Genomic DNA, 6,000 nt, shown 5'->3' with positions numbered 1-6,000 from the left:
AGCAGATCAGGCTCGCAAATAGAGTGTTCTGATTACCTTGGTTATAGGGTGAGTTTTTGGCAGAGTTGTGTATATTTTTGGGTAGATGATTGCTGGAAAGGTATTTTGTATGATTATGGTCTGTATATACTGGATTCTGGTGTTGTATAGTAAATATGTGAATGGTTATATGATATGTGTTTCCACTGTTTAGGTATGGATGTTGATACACACACACACACACACACACACACACACACACACACACACACACACATATATATATATATATATATATGTATAAAAAAAATGGATAAAATTTTGAGGTCGTTTCAAAAGGTGCGAGATCTTTACCAACCACAAAATTCTTAAGTACTTTTTCATTCAAAAGGAGTTGAACATGAGGCAGCAGAGATTACTTGAGTTGATCAAGAACTACGATTGTACCATTAGTTACCACCCAGGAAAAGCTAATGTGGCAGTTGATGCTTTGATTCAAAAGTTAGTGGTTGCGTCAGTCTCAACAGTCGGAGTTCAACATCAGATCAGGATGGGCCTAGAAAGGTTGGGTGTGGAATTAGTGGAAGGAAACCACCAGGCGTTCATTGCTAGCCTGGTAGTGCAACCAACCTTAGGGGAAAAGATCAGAACAACTCAAACGAAAGATACAGAGCTAGTAGAGATTGTGAATGGAGTTCAGGATGGGTTGAAGGCAAATTTCAATGTCTTAGATGATGGGGTGTTGAGATTTCACACTAGGATATGTGTTCTAAATGATGTAGAGATTAAACGAACCATCCTGGAAGAGGCACATCGCTCTTTATATATAGTGCATCTAGGGAGCACAAAGATATGCAGGGATCTACAGGAATCTTTCTAGTGATCTAGCATGAAACGAGAGATTGCCCGTTTTGTTAAGCAGTGCCTGACATGTCATCAGGTGAAGGCCGAGCACCAGAGGCCAATAGGACCATTGCAACCACTTCTCATTCCTAAGTGGAAGTGGGAGCATATTAACATGGACTTTGTTACGGGATTGTCATCAACACTTTATGGACATAATGCTATTTAAGTAGTTGTTAACAAATTGACAAAGACTGCCCATTTCATTTTGGTCAAAGTCAGTTATTCCATGAATAGGCTAGTAGAGCTTTATGTACAGGAGATAGTCAAACTGCATGGGGTGCATGTGTCTATCATTTCAAATAGGGACCCGCAGTTTACTTCCTGGTTTTGGAAGAATCTACAAGAAGCTTTGGGAACTCAACTCACTTTCAATACGACTTTTCACCCGTAGACTGATGAACAGTCAGAGAGGACTATTCAGATTCTAGAGGATATGTTATGGACATGTGTACTGGATTTCGAGGGTAGTTGGATTAAATATCTGTCATTAGTTGAGTTCGCATACAATAACAATTATCATACCAGTATCGGGATAGCACCGTATGAGGCATTGTATGGTCGTAGGTGCCTATCTCCATTGTATTAGGATGAGGTTGGTGAGCGACAGATTTTAGGGATGGAGCTTGTTCGGCAAACCTCTGAGAAGGTACAATTTATCAGGGAAAGAATAAAGACGGCACAAAGTTGGCAGAAAAGCTATGCGGATACACACCGGCAAGAGCTAGAGTTTGAGGTAGGTGATGCCATATTTTTTAGGATTGTTCCAATGAAAGGGGTAATGAGATTTGGGAAAAAGGGAAAGCTAAGCCCTAGATACATCAAGCCATTCGAGATTCTAAAAAGAGTCGGTCTGGTGGCATACAGAATAGCATTACCCCCAGCACTGTTTAGAATTCACGATGTGTTCCACATGTCCATGCTATGGAAGTACATTTTGGATCCTTTGCATGTAATCAGTTACAAGTCTTTGGAACTCGGGGATATGTTGGCATATGAAGAGATTCTGGTGCAGATTCTAAACTACAAGGAACAGGAGCTACGTACTAAGAGAATTCCTCTTGTAAAGGTACTTTGGCATAATCATGCAGTGGACAAAGCATCATGGGAATTAGAGATAGAAATACGTCAGAAGTATCCACAACTGTTCAGAGAGGCTCAGTGCTAAATAGGTAAGTAGGATAGTAGGTAAGTAGTGGTTTTGTAAATAGGTTCTTTGAGTAGATTGTTTAGTTTTATCAATTGTTTACTGTTTTGTTCATGAGTGGTCTTTAGGAGAATTTTGTATGGATATTGTAATCTCCCAAGACAGTATGTATAACCACGGTATTCCTCCACCATAAATAAGGGTATTTAATAAATTTAGGACAGAGTTGCTATGTGGGTGGCCACCGGCTCTTCCTAGAGTTGGATTAGTAGATTAGTCATCATTCAGGGGATATAATGGAAATCAATTAGCAAATTTTGAAGACAAAATTTTTATAAGGGGGAGATTGTAGAAACCTAAACCCGAAAAATATAAAAGGAAATAAATAAGAAAAGAAGAAAGGAAATTCATAGGGGCAGCAGCAGGATTCATCGACGAATCTCATGTTTTCATGGACGAGTGCTCTTCTGTGCTTCATCGACGAAATTCAGGCATCATCAATGAAGAAATACCGAGAAAAATTTCAGGCATACGATTTGTTAACGAACCCCTTCTCTCGTCGACGAATGTTATTCTACAGTTTGTTGACGAAGGCTCCATTTCGTCGACGAATTGTGTCGAGTCAATAGTCTATAAATAGGGTTTCAATTACTTCTTCATTAAGAAACTCAAAATCTCTCTCTCTCTCTCTCTCTCTCTCTCTCTCTCTCTCTCTCTCTCTCTCTCTTTGATTTCTCACCGTCCATCCCCTAAATCGATGATCGAAAGTCGCCATGAGGATCTAACAGCAATTCTCTACAAATCTAGCGGAGTGGATTTTTGAACGGGGTCTTTCCAAGCATCACTCCAAAGTTGAGGTAAGGGTAAGAATGGGCTATATGTCTAGCATGTAATTAGTTTAATAGGGTGTACGGGCCTAGGGAGGTTTAATGGTTGCTAATATGGGATTTGAGTTGATTAAACTGGGGGAAAATGTGGTTTTAGGATTTTGGGCTTTATATCGATATAGGGTGGGTTTTGGGAGTGTAACTTCTCAGTAAATAGGTAAGGGGATTACATTATGTCAGTTATTTTGTGAAATATGGACTGATTAAAATATAGTATACATTTTTGGAAAAATTAATGTGGATGGTTTGATCATCTCCTATTTTCTATAAAACATGTAGTTTGAGCTAAATAAAACCCCAGAGATGCTCATACCCTATTTTAGTAACTTATGTCTTTCCCAGTCAAGTTATTTTTTATTTATGGTTAAAAAATGAAAATTGTGTGGCATGGGAACGATTTTTAAATGGCATATGTGAACATGTTTTAATTGATTTTATACTGTACGTGATGTAACGGTCGGGGGACAAGTTTTGATATGACGATCGGGGGCTGAGTTTTGATATAATGACTAGGGGCTGAGTTTTGATATAGCGGCTGAGGGCCGAGTTTGGATATAATGGCTGGGGGTTAAGTTTTACTGAATATCAGTTTTTATATGAAATGAGTTATAATACAGTTTTATTGTGTAAATTGCCATATATGATTCTAGAACCCTGTGGATATGCGATTTGTGATATTGTGAGCATGATACCGTAGCTATATGTGGGGAGTGAGTGCAATCACACGAGTATGAAAGTGTGATGTGGGATAGTTGATTGGAGACCTGAGCTACAGTACTACTCTGAGATTTTTGTCGCGGGGGGGGGGGGGGCATCTGAGGTAATTTCCGAGTGACCATAGGTAGGTACAATCGTACTTACAACCTTAGTTTTGACTCAACTATGAAACCGCCGACTACGAGTTGAGTCCAGCCTTCAGGCTGCACAACCCGTCATGGGGGGAAGCATGTCGTATGAGTATATGATAGCGTGACGACACTACTTTGGTAATCTAGGTTGTGTCTTTTAAGCATATATGGGCAAATTTACTATAAATTGGCCATATTGAGCCGACATTTTATTATTCAGAAATTATGTATTTTTAGATAAACTGATTAGTATATTTTAAATGTCACTTTCGTATACAGTTTAATAAGGGAAGTTTTATTTCACACGAGAACTCATGCTAGCCACACTGATAATAATATAATATGTCATACTGAGAAGTGTCTCGCCCCATTATGCAAATGATTTTTTAGGTCCTTCAAGGAATCGTCCCTAGCTTACCTCGGGGCTGAGATTTAGACTTTTTGGGAGTAGCTATCAGAAATGGTGAGATACCAGATATTTTATTTTGTTATTTCTTGGATTGTAATATATGGGCAGATAATGTTCGGTAAGTATGTATTTGGGAATAAATAAACTCCGGTATAGTGTTTGGATGTTTTAGAAATCTTTCACTGTATGGTTTAATTTCAGTAATGATTGGTGCACCCGGGTTCTCTTTGATTAGGGTGGGTTGCAATATATATATATATATATGTATGTTTGTTGTATCAGAGAGTATTTATATGTGTTTTACTAGCACTCCGGGCCCATGTGGCGAGTCGGGGCGCTACAAAAAATTCGATCTTGCAAATCTTAATTACATGATTAGGTTCATACCTGCGAGATCTCTCTAGTTTAATCTCAAATCTACAAGCATGAAGAAGAACTCCCGAATCTACAAGATCGAAGAACTCTTGATGATGACTAGAGATATTCTACTGTATTCCTCGAACACGCCTTACACCTCAGAGAGTGGGCTTGTCAGCCGCAGCTAGGGTTTGCTTCTCACAAAGACATCTACCTCTATGTGTGCGCCTTTTTCTCTCCCTTGCCGCTGAATGGATCGGATGTATATAGGCAACAGCAAGGACCTCTGGGCAAATATGATTAGGGCTTCCAACGTAATTAAGAGTTCCTAATCCGATTCAGATTTATCCTTAATTACGTTAATTACAATTCATACCACTAAAGAATTATAATTGCACTCCTTGTCATATTCGAAAATAAATTTCGAGCTCCTATTATTAAATGTTTATTTATCTCCCCACGTAAAGATTACATATACATGTCAATTAAATTAAATTACTGACAATTAAATTAATTGACATATTAATTCCATGAGATCTTCCACTTAACTTATTTGATGTGTCGGATTTAAAATCCACCTGCAGAATTTGACATAATCAAAACTTCTAAGCTTCCTCAAGGGGGTATCATCAATCTCGATACCGGGATGTAAATTCCATCAATAATTAATGTTCACCATATACATAATGTCATTACCCAACTCACTTAGTTTATTAACTCATAAAGAATCTCACTCTTCTATGAATCAAAGTAATAAACACTACATGCACGTGCCTAATAATCATATTAGGATTAAGAGCATAAGCACTCATAATAATCATGAAGTATTAATTATTTTATATAGTCAGTATAAAAACAATTACTCGAAGACGGTCATGTTTAATACACACAAAGTATACTAGCACAAGGAGTTGGAACTATACCATTCCCCATAGTCAAGACAGACCTATTAAAACCTTGTGCTATAGTCCTACCAATGGTGTGTCCAATTCCATTCAAGATCGTGAACAATAAACTTATATTCTATAAGAATTGATAATCTAATCTTATGTGTGTAAGTCATACTTTACACACTAAATCACCTACTATATAAAATAAAAAACACACATGCATAACCATTAAATAGATCATGTCAGGCAAGCATTATTCACAAAGATTCTCATTAAAATGAAATAACTGAAATTATTAATACAATAAAACTGATTACATAAAACATGTCTTTCAGTATAAATCTCTAACACAAATACATTCCAACAATCCAACTATTTTAGTCCTTTGCCCAAAGTACATTCCAAAAATTGTAGGAAGTCTTCAAGCTTCATCAAATGCTAAGGTGCCTTCTTTTCATTGTTGGAATGTTTATGTTGTTGTCAATCATGTGACAGCTAGGGCAATTTGGTGTTCCTCCCTCTCAGGGCATGTAGCCCCCTGCCATTGTACAAGATTGCCCTTTTGACTGAAGAAGAACTA

This window comes from Malania oleifera, chromosome 4 (genome assembly GCF_029873635.1).
Source record: "Malania oleifera isolate guangnan ecotype guangnan chromosome 4, ASM2987363v1, whole genome shotgun sequence".
Taxonomy (NCBI): Eukaryota; Viridiplantae; Streptophyta; class Magnoliopsida; order Santalales; family Ximeniaceae; genus Malania; species Malania oleifera.
This window is presented reverse-complemented; position numbering follows the sequence as displayed.